Source organism: Sprattus sprattus, assembly GCF_963457725.1.
Source record: "Sprattus sprattus genome assembly, chromosome: 21".
NCBI classification, from domain to species: Eukaryota; Metazoa; Chordata; class Actinopteri; order Clupeiformes; family Clupeidae; genus Sprattus; species Sprattus sprattus.
In genome coordinates this window covers 13,826,067-13,837,551 of record NC_137919.1, presented here as the reverse complement: position 1 = coordinate 13,837,551, position 11,485 = coordinate 13,826,067, and positions in this window count along the sequence as shown.

Below are 11,485 nucleotides of genomic sequence, written 5' to 3'. Positions count from 1 at the left end.
AATCATAAAATGTTATATGTATATATATACAGCCGCGGAAAAAATTAAGAGACCACTTCAAAATTATCAGTTTCTCTGGTTTTACTATTTATTGGTATGTGTTAAAGTAAAATGTACATTTTAGTTTTATTCTATAACCTACTGGCAACATTCCTACCAAATTTCAAATAAAAATATTGTCATTTAGATCATTTATTTGCAGAAAAATGACAATTGGTCAAAATAGCAGAAAAGATGCAGTGTCTTCAGATCTCGAATAATGCAAAGAAAACAAGCTCATATTCATTTTTAAACTACACAATACTAATGCTTTAACTTAGGAAGAGTTCAGAAATCAATATTTGGTGGAATAACCTTGATTTGAAATCACAACTTTCATGTGTCTTGGCATGCTCTCCACCAGTCTTTCACATTGCCGTTGGGTGACTTTATGCTACTCCTGGCGCAAGAATTCAAGCAGCTCGGCTTCTTTTCATGGCTTGTGACCATCCATCTTCCTCTTGATCACATTTCAGAGGTTTTTTAATTGGATTCAGGTCTCGAAATTGGGCTGGCCATGACAGGGTCCTGATCTGGTGATACTCCATCCACACCTTTACTGGCCTGGCTGTGTGGCATGGAGCATTGCCCTGCTGGAAAAAACACTTCTCAGAGTTGGGGAACATTGTCAGAGCAAAAGGAAGCAAGTTTTTCTTCCGGGACAACGTTGTACTTTGCCTGGCTGAGGTTTGTAAAAGACCATAAGGATTGAACCAAAGCCGACTGGAGGGTCTCCTAGTTCGTCTTCTCTGATGAGTCCAATTTCACAGTAGGTGCAAGACTCTGTGGCTTGTAGGCCTCTCCAGGTCTCCGTCTAAGCATCAGACGACCATGTGTTGGGCAAAGCTGAAAATTGGACTCATCAGAGAAGACGAACTAGGAGACCCTCCAGTCCGCTTTGGTTCAATCCTTATGGTCTTTTACAAACCTCAGCCAGGCAAAGTACAACGTTGTCCCGGAAGAAAAACTTGCTTCCTTTTGCTCTGACAATGTTCCCCAACTCTGAGAAGTGTTTTTTCCAGCAGGGCAATGCTCCATGCCACACAGCCAGGCCAGTAAAGGTGTGGATGGAGTATCACCAGATCAGGACCCTGTCATGGCCAGCCCAATTTCGAGACCTGAATCCCATAAAAAAAACTCTGAAATGTGATCAAGAGGAAGATGGATGGTCACAAGCTATGAAAAGAAGCCGAGCTGCTTGAATTCTTGCGCCAGGAGTAGCATAAAGTCACCCAACGGCAATGTGAAAGACTGGTGGAGAGCATGCCAAGACACATGAAAGTTGTGATTTCAAATCAAGGTTATTCCACCAAATATTGATTTCTGAACTCTTCCTAAGTTAAAGCATTAGTATTGTGTAGTTTAAAATGAATATGAGCTTGTTTTCTTTGCATTATTCAAGGTCTGAAGACACTGCATCTTTTTTGCTATTTTGACCAATTGTCATTTTTCTGCAAATAAATTATCTAAATGACTATATTTTTATTTGAAATTTGGTAGGAATGTTGCCAGTAGGTTACAGAATAAAACTAAAATGTACATTTTACTTTAACACATACCAATAAATAGTAAAACCAGAGAAACTGATAATTTTGAAGTGGTCTCTTAATTTTTTCCGCGGCTGTATATATCATTATGCAGCAAAATTCTTATTTGTAACAACATGCATCAATACAAAAAGTGAAGTGTTGGAATCTAGTATAAAAGCATAGCAGAATAATTCTTGCAATGCTTTTCTTCCTGCTTTACCGTTCAATAAAGTGCACTATGACAGGATCTGATTGTCTCTATCCTTGTCGTGTTGTAGCCCAGGGGTGAAATATTCAGTCACACATTTGGGGGAACACAGTGTAAGAAATAATACTTTTTGGAGAGCCCTGTCAAGCTGTATTTTTGCAAAAAAAAGTTACGGGATGTCATCCGCCGTCTTTCTCTTGTTCATTATCGGTTCAATTTGGTCATGCTGCTGCAAAATAAAATTGCAACCCCATCCAAAAGAGACGAAAATTATGAAGGAAGAAGGAACAAATGTCAGCGCCACATAAAGCTAACGTTTATTAACCCAATTCAGAGAACAAGTGGGACAACACACTTCCACTACTCCCAGAACTTAAAACAAGCCTGTTTGGAGTCCATCCATACCAGCTGTATTGCAGTTGAAGTTCGAAATAATGTTACAAGTCAAAATTCAAGTTCAATTAAATGGCAAGCACCTAGTCAATATCTTACTACAAGCAAGGTAGTCAAACAGTGGATATTTACATCAAAGGCGAAGTCAGATTTGGACGGGACCGCTTCAAATTCACTCATTGGACTAAACATTGAGGGGGACGTATCCGCCTGTACACAAAGTGCAATACAAAGGCATTGGAATGCCCAAAATAGACACAAATAGAAAAAACCTCAGTGCGACATGGGCCTGACAGACTCTGACCACGCCCCGAATCTGCTTCTTGCAAATGCACACGATGCAATTGCTATTATCTATATTTTCATGCCAGACATAATCGGTCATTGAGAATAAGCTAATTACTTCACTTGACTTGGATTGTAGGCTACTTGGATGTAGGCTATATGTCTGACTCACTCAACGTTGTTCCCAAGGTGTTTCCATAGAAACGTGAGGTGAGCTGGCCCGGTGAAGTGACTCGCTGCTCTCTCTGGTCTCACTTATCACCCCTAAACACCCCTAAATACACACCTAAGGGATTATCGCCAATTGGAAGTTGTAACAGTGAAGGTTCTGTATATACCAACCTAGTATTGAAAATCTTGGATAGCATATTTTTTATCTTTTTCTCTCAGAACCAGTTTAATTTAATTTTCACATCATATAAGCATTTGATGTTCCGATCAGCAAATTATATAGAATATGGTATTAAAGTCTGTGTCATTAATAGTAAGCCTGTCTTTGCAATAAAAATATTTACAAAATGTTTTGTCGGCATCTCAACATAAACATCTTTGATTAATAGATCAATAAATATTGATCAATCAACTGTTCTTCTTGTGATGGTTAGAAATTAGTCCGTTAGAGTGGAAAGCTTTATATTTCACCATTCTAAGAGATGAGGGTGAGATATTTTTCAATTAATAAAGTAAAATCCTCCACTTCCAGGTAAGAATATTTATTTCATTGTATAACCAACACAGCAGATGCCTCTCTCTATGCAAGTTACACAGGCCCTCATTGGTGGATTGTCATCTAGCCTACTACTGGTTGAAAAATACTCCAAACATTCAGGTAAACAAGCAGACTACTGCAAAAGCACCGGAGAGAGTGGACGGTGGTCAGACCATGTTAAAATAACACACCGTGTCTGACCAAGAGCGTGCAAGGAGAGTCTGAAGCACTGTAAAGTGTAGGAGACCCTCCACTGATACTGATAAAAAATAATTTAGAATATCCCCGAACACCAGAGTCTGAGCCCTCAAGTCCTCTGGGGCGAGACGAAGTGGGGCAGGAGGTGATGGAGCCTTCACCGGCGAAGGGGAAACCTAGAGAACTGTTTCTCAGCAATTTGCTGAATGTGTTGACAAATAATGTATTATCATAATTGAGGACCAACCTTTAAGTAGGGCATATGCTTTATAAATAAGTAGTAATGCTATTGTATGCTTCTGCCTATACCATTAGGTCATTTCACAGATTGAGACATGTTAGTTGCCTTGTTGAACAAGTAATAAACATGTGCTGCTTCCCCAAATAACATATCTAAAAAAGTTAATGTCAACCGATGTATAATATAGACCATAGTACTGTAGATTAGAATCGAATGAAATTGGATGGCGTAGATCAAAACATTGAATGGACACCATGCACTTGACAGAGAGAGAGGCACAAATACAGACAAACCCCCACACACACTAATGCTACCATATAATAATAATAATAATAATAATACATTTTATTTGTAATGCACTTTACATCATACAGATCTCACATATATAATATACATAAGTCCTTCTGTCATTCACCCTCTTACAAACACACAAACCTGCACACAACAGCTTTGCTAAAACTTATGCTAAAACACACTCTCGATAGACCCCCCCACACACACACACACACATAAACACACACACACACACACTTTCCCTCTCTAACAGATACACTGGGGCTCTTCAGTTGAAGAGGCTCCACACTTGGCCCCTTGAGAGTAAGAAACACAGAGAAAGGGGGATGTGGACAGGCTCTGTCAAACGTAAGAGAAAAAGACGCTTCTCTCGTGCCCCCTCTCCATCCCCTGTAACCCCTCAACAATATTCTGTCTATCTCTCTCTCCTTTCTCTCGGTGATCCTCCCATTCACTCCTTCAGCCCATTCTCTCACTTATCCCTCGCTATCTCTAATCTCTTTTTCCTTACCAAGACACTGTGGGAAAACTCAAACGTCATTCCCTTCCTTTACACACACGGCCCTTTGTGCTTAGTTTTGTCTGTAAAATGTACAAATGTTCTTCTTTTGTAGGATGTAACAGATAGATAAGGCATGGAAATGAAAAGTCATCCCTACCGAAGAAGAGGCCTTGTAATGTTCACTTCTCCTTCAACATGCAGCGTAATGTTCATCTACTGACCGTTTCAGCAGTGACATTACGATAATTCATGAATGAAAACATAGTTTTTTTTTTTTTCACCCGGGCTGCAAAAGTAATCCTCCATCAAGTAGGATGCCTTGCCACTGTTAGGTCACGCTGAACTTAAACATATCCCATGAATTGATTATGAGGACCTTTGCTATATGAAGTTTTTTTTGTTAGAACTAGGCAAACTAAAACTTGTTAAACCAGACAATATCTGTTTCTGAACCATCAGTCAAACTAGTGAATAGGAGGTGACACAAAAATCAATACTTGATTCATGATTGAACTGACATTGATATGATGGTCTGCATCTATGGCTTGTATTTATGTGTGTTGTGTAAGTTCCTGTTTAGAGGAAAAGACACAGAAATTGGTGTCACATCCATCTGTATTAGTGTGTCAGTATGCTGGACCCATACCTCCAGATTTCCACATGAATGAGGTCACAGACAACACTAATCTGTGGAGGGCGTGTCTCACACACACAGTCCCCTCCTCACTCCTGTCTCAATAGACCACTAATCCAACCATCCCCACCTCCTGCCACCCCAACACACACAAATACACAAACACACACACACACACACACACACAAACACACACACACACACACACACACACACACACACACACACACACACACACACACACACACACACACACACACACACACACACACACACACACACACACACACACACACACACACACACACAAACACACACACACACACACACACACACACACACACACACACATGACAAACATCCCTCTGATTCACATCTTCCCAGTGTTCCTCCTCCCTCAGTCTATTCATCACCCACTCTCCTAGAATGGATTGTTGAGTGATGTACTTCAAAACATTACTAAACTAAACTGGTTTCATGAGAGTGAAGTCACTTTGGAAAGTTACAAAATACACACTTATTGTTGAACACTTCTATGTATCATAACACTTGTGTGTTATGGGAAAGGAGAAGATGCTAAGAGAAGAGGGTGCAATGTTACACGTACTGTCTCAGAGTTACACAGAGGTTTGATGCTTCAGAGCTGTGGAACCCGCCACATTTCCAAGATGGCAAATAGTTACCAAAACCTCTGCCACAGCCAGACAGGTATACTGGACTGAAAAACCGCTTCACTGTTTTGAGGAAGCAAATTTTGTATGTACATATGTGTATATTGAGATCAAAACATATATACGTATAATGAGTCCCCAATATCATTGTCTCATCATTTTCCTCAAGTGCCCCGGCCTTCCAGACCACGTGGATCAGTTTACTAGAAGTGAAACCTCAAAAAATGCCACTTAAACAAATTGTAAATAAATATCTTCTCCTTCTGGATTAACATCAACATTTGGCCCTCATAGTTTAAATCTAATGTTGTGTGTGTATGTGGGTTTGTTTTGTGAACGTAAGTGAGAAACAGGAGCAAGAGTGTCTGTGTGTGGCCTGTGTGTGGACATACACGTGTGTGTGTGTGTGTGTGTGTGTGTGTGTGTGTGTGTGTGTGTGTGTGTGTGTGTGTGTGTGCGTGTGTTCCGGGTTGGGGGGATTAAGGGCATGTTAGAGGCAGAAGGGACAAGTGTTGTTCTTTTTCTGCCAGACTCTCCAGGACAAGAGCGGAGGGGAGAAAGAAAGAAGGGCGTGGATGGAGAGGCCAAGGAGAGAGAGAAAGAATGACAGAACTGAATAAAAGAATGAAACATAGCATAGGAACAGAGTATGTTCTCTTTCTGTGCATGTGTATGTGCTCTCCCACCCTTCTGCTGTCCGTCTGTGTTCTACACGCCTCCAGTGTGTGTGGGCTTGCATGTGTGAATGTGTGTGTTCTCTGAAGCAGTTTCTCAGTGTATAACATCTTGCAAGACACTTGTAAACAAGCCAGAACAGCTTATCACACAGAGATTGAACATTTATTATTATTTATACTGATGTCTCCAAAATATATTGCTTTAAGTATATGTTTAGAGGTTTTGTTTTACTGTTACTTTAACTTACACAAAGAATGCCAGAGTTTTCTTGAATGCCATTCAAGTAAGATGAATAAAGGCTTTATGATGGTAAAGCAGATATCATGAGTGTGTTAAGAAAACTACAGACATGAGGACACAGAAGAAGAACTAGAAGAAGAAGAAGAAGAAGAAATAGAAGAAGAAGAAGAAGAAGAAGAAGAAGAAGAAGAAGAAGAAGAAGAGAGATTTTATAGCCACACATTTTACCCTGAAAAAGGTTTAAGTTTTTTGGTTGAGACGTAGGGAAGCAACACTAAACGGATGGGTGTCAGAGCTGTGCATGGTCTCACCATCTCATCTCCCCCAGCTGTCAATCAGTGTTGACGGACGGCACAGGAATCTTTTTGGCACAAACCCTAATCCCTCAATGGGAAGAAGGGGGGTTAAGTGACACTTCAGACTTATGAATTAAACAGATCTCTAGCTTTCAATACACACACACACACACACACACACACACACACACACACACACAGACAACACTTTTGGCTCGGCCACTTACCACCCAAGCTCTAGGACCCCTTGGCATAACCCGACATAGCAACTTAAGGCTTTTCCCCTCCGTCATCCCTTTTCTCCTAATCTTCCTCTTGTCTGTCTGTGTGCCCCTTGTGCTTGTATTGTCTCCATCCGCTTCTGCACTATAAATTCACCAGCGGGTGCGTTGTGTCTCTCACTGACCACTTAAACACCTGTAGCTACACATTAGAGAGCTTGTGATTATTTCGTTTTGTTTCCATTCATTTTTGGACATCCTGACAAACGAACTTTGGGCCAATCCGGTAGTTTTATGGCAGAGTTGTAGGGCTTATGCTGTCTGGTGGGTTGCAGAAGTTGAAGATATTCCTGTGAGTCCCCTGCAGAGAGACGTATAAAATAAGCAATCGCGCAGGGTCAACCCCTGTAAGGTCACAGACATTGGAAGTTGGTTGCTGAAAAAAAGCATGAGTTCATCAGTGTCACTGAAGCCGCAGCCGAAACAGCGTGCGCAACGAAAGGTATGTCGCTTAGGGCTTGTACCCCACAGTCGGTTATCAATAGTATACTCGTACCTGACAATTTCGTCTCTTTGATTTTAAATTGGGTGGTGTCTTGATATGTGAATGCATCAATTATATTGTGTTTCAGGCATCCAAGCCACTGATGGAACGCCGCCGTCGCGCGCGCATCAATGCATGCCTCGCACAACTGCAGGCTTTGCTTACCCAGGCTCGCGCGACACAGGTAACTGGATATAAACGTTATTTGAGTTAAATGTACTGATGAATCGCGAGTAGCTTATTAACAGTTAACTTTTTAACTTATTTGCAGACCTGTCGACATTCAAGGCTGGAAAAGGCAGACATTCTCGAATTGACTGTTCGTTACCTGAAATCACTCACCTCCAAGAATACAGGTAGGCCTGGATCCTCTCTTTCAGTAATATCCTAAATAATGCACATTGCACATTTACAATAATGCACATTGTCAATTGTGGGGCGGAATATCGTGCGAGATTAAACAACTTAAATAAGAATGCATACAATTATGGCTTCTGGAGGAGGGAAACTACCACACATATCGTGCTGTTGTGCGCTATAAAAGTTGAGAACGCCATGAACAATGTGCTGGTGTAATTAAAACGCACCAACTTCTTTCCCTATACACAGAGGCGACACGATTGAGCCGGTTCTGCTCTGGATACACCGATTGCGCCAGAGAGGTCAGCCGTTTCTTAAGCATCTCCGGCGGACATCCCACTGTATTTCTCCACCCTCTAACGGATAAGCTTTCTGCTGCAAACACCGGGACAGTAAACAATGTGTGTTTAGACCACCAGTTTAACTCAAAATGGCCACTACCGGCACTTTGCAAAACTGGAACACCTTGTACGCCCGGGATAGCGGAAGGACCTCTCCGTTCCGCGGCGGACCCCGTGTGTTCCCGGGGTTTGCTGCAACGAGCGCGCTCCGCAGACACTACTGCAGCAAGACCAGCAGAGCCAGCAGTAGAGCCAGCTGTGCCTTCAATGATGAAAAGAGAGTATAAACTTGGACCAGGCGGTATTGAAGTATGGAGACCGTGGTGACGAGATCCAAATGTGGACTGTTTGACTGGAGGATAATGATTCATATAAATCAACATAATGTTTGAATGTTCTTATTCTATGTTAATATGTCAAGTGTGTGATAGATATATTTCAGTTGGCAAGTGTCTTTGTCCTAAACAGTGTTTAATAAAGTGCGACTATTTCTATTTGACTTTCGCCCCGTCTGTTCTCAAAGTAACTAGCCACGGTGAAGATCACCAACCCAGGATACTTTTTTAAAATAATTATTTATTTAAAAAGGACATGCTAAACATACACAGGCCTGCTACCAGAACCCTGGTGTGCCTTAACATAAACCCCCACTTGTTAGATACAATCCATAGCCTTTAACCTTATTCTACTGAAGCTGGACATTGAAGTTCATGGGGTCTGAGCCATGGATAGAAGTCAGGTGTGGAACAATAACATATGCACTCAGATTAAGGGAAAGCAGGGTTGGTGAGCACACAGTTCATTTCCAGGCCACTACTGTGTTGTGCCACAAAAATATAAAATTAAAGTGACCTCAAAACCTGAACACATCCATTCTGCCAAAACATCTGAAGGACACTAAACCTTTCAGTGTGCAGTGACAAAACAAATATTAAGTAAATACATTATAGAACTGTGTTAGATGGTGATATAGAAAATGTATTAATATCAGTTATTTTGGTATGAAATTTGAAAGTCTGCGGTGAGCGATGCTAGCTGGATAACATGGTTTTAGTAAAGAGGTGTCAGTCCTAATGTGGGTGGGGTTGGTTGGCACACCGATTTCCGGGTTGGTTGGCATCACATGTTTTAAAGGTACAGTGTGTAGGATTTAGGGAGATCTATTACATCAGACATCAGAAATGGAATATAGTATTCATAATTATGCTTTCATAAGTGTAAAATCACCTGTAATTATAAATCGCTGTGAATCGCTGTGATCGCATTTTGTTACATTAGAATGAGCCCTTCCTATCCATGTCCGTCATATTACACCGCCGTGTTTCTACGTACAGTAGCCCAGAATGGACAAACCACAAAACTGGCTCTAGAGAGGGCCTTTGATGTTTTTAAGGCAACCGAAGCCCATCATAAATTATCCTACAATCTTTGAAAGGGAGGGATGACGGAGGGGTATTCAGTTGCTTGCAGTCTGCAACCTCGCCACTAGATGTCACTGAATCCTATACAATCCACCTTTAAATCAGATAACTAAAGATCATAACTACTATTAAGTGCTGAAATGTTATTTTATGTTAATTGTAATTCATAGAAAGGCCAACTACAAAAACTGTTATTTGGTTCAAAATTGGGTTAGGGTTGGGTTACATTTGTCACATTCTTTGTAACTATGGCATTAAAAACATTGTGCCAACCAACCCCGTTGCATGTGCCATGCTGGGTCTGGTTGGCAGAAGTGCACAACATGACTTCAACCATGAGTACAATAATTTTAGGAGTCTTTTGTGTACATTAAATGTATCTGGGGTTTTTTAAGCTGAGATCTAAACCTTTCAGTTGGTACACATTCAAATAAATAAGGCTTATAAATGAATACATTTAGTAGATTGTCTTTTCTCCTTAGCGTATGCTGAACCCTTCGAACTTTTGCACTCAGCCAATATGTCTCTCATTAGTTCCCTCTGTCCCAGAAATAGGGTCAATCAATGAATGCACTCCATTAACTTTGCTGAGAGAGCACAAGAGAGAGAGTAAGGGAGAAAGTGCCATTAGTGCCCTGGCTATGTTTCTATGGTTACAGTCCTGGAGAGGGTTTTGTAATGAGGTCTGGATGTCTGAGCGAGGCTTCAACGAGAGCAGTGCCCCATATATGCCCAGCTCCATTTCGACCATCAGCGTTGCGTTTCGCGCCAACTCCTCTGCCAGTGTAAAAAAGCGTCCTCTACAGTATGATGTCATAATGGCGTGCCGCTTAGTGTGTGATGAGTCAGTTGGTAGAATAGCAGCATTTGTCTGCCTATGTTTGAGCACAGAAGCAAGGCAGATACATTAAGCTCAGTGCTACCAGCAGGAGACTGAACGTGTTAGTTAGTTACAGAGTACAGGGGGATGCCATGACCAAAACAGAGTCCACAGGAGGAGAGTGTTAGTGGTTCACACAGGAAGTGGTTACGAGAGGGATTTAAAGTCCTTGACTCAAAGGTATGACGGAGATAAGGACTGCAGAAGATTCCTAGTGATTTAGAAAAAAACAGAAGGTAGACAAAAGATAGACTAGAGGAAGTGATTACTAATGAGGTATAATGATTACAGGGGGCGAGTGCTGGACTACAGTTCCAAAAACTGGGTAAGAGTGGGGTATAAAGGTATGAACAAGTAAGGTGTACAAATGAGATAGCATACACATGGGTTAAGACATAAGGGTGTACTTTGGAGTAGAATGGAGGCACAATACAATTCTTTTCACGCTGTGAGATGGCTTTGGTAATGCGGGAGAGGGAGGGGGTGATCGACAGTGAGGCATAGGGTGACTGAAGTGAATGACAGAGGGAAAAGGAGGAGTACGAATGAGAGGAGACAGGTAGAGGGAGACAGGGAGAGGGAGACATGGAGAGGGAGACAGGGAGAAGGAGACATGGAGAGGGAGACAGGGAGAGGGAGACATGGAGAGGGAGACAGGGAGAAGGAGACATGGAGAGGGAGACAGGGAGAGGGAGACAGGGAGAGGGAGACAGGGAGAGGGAGACATGGAGAGGGAGACAGGTAGAGGGAGACAGGGAGAGGGAGACATGGAGAGGGAGACAGGGAGATGGAGACATGGAG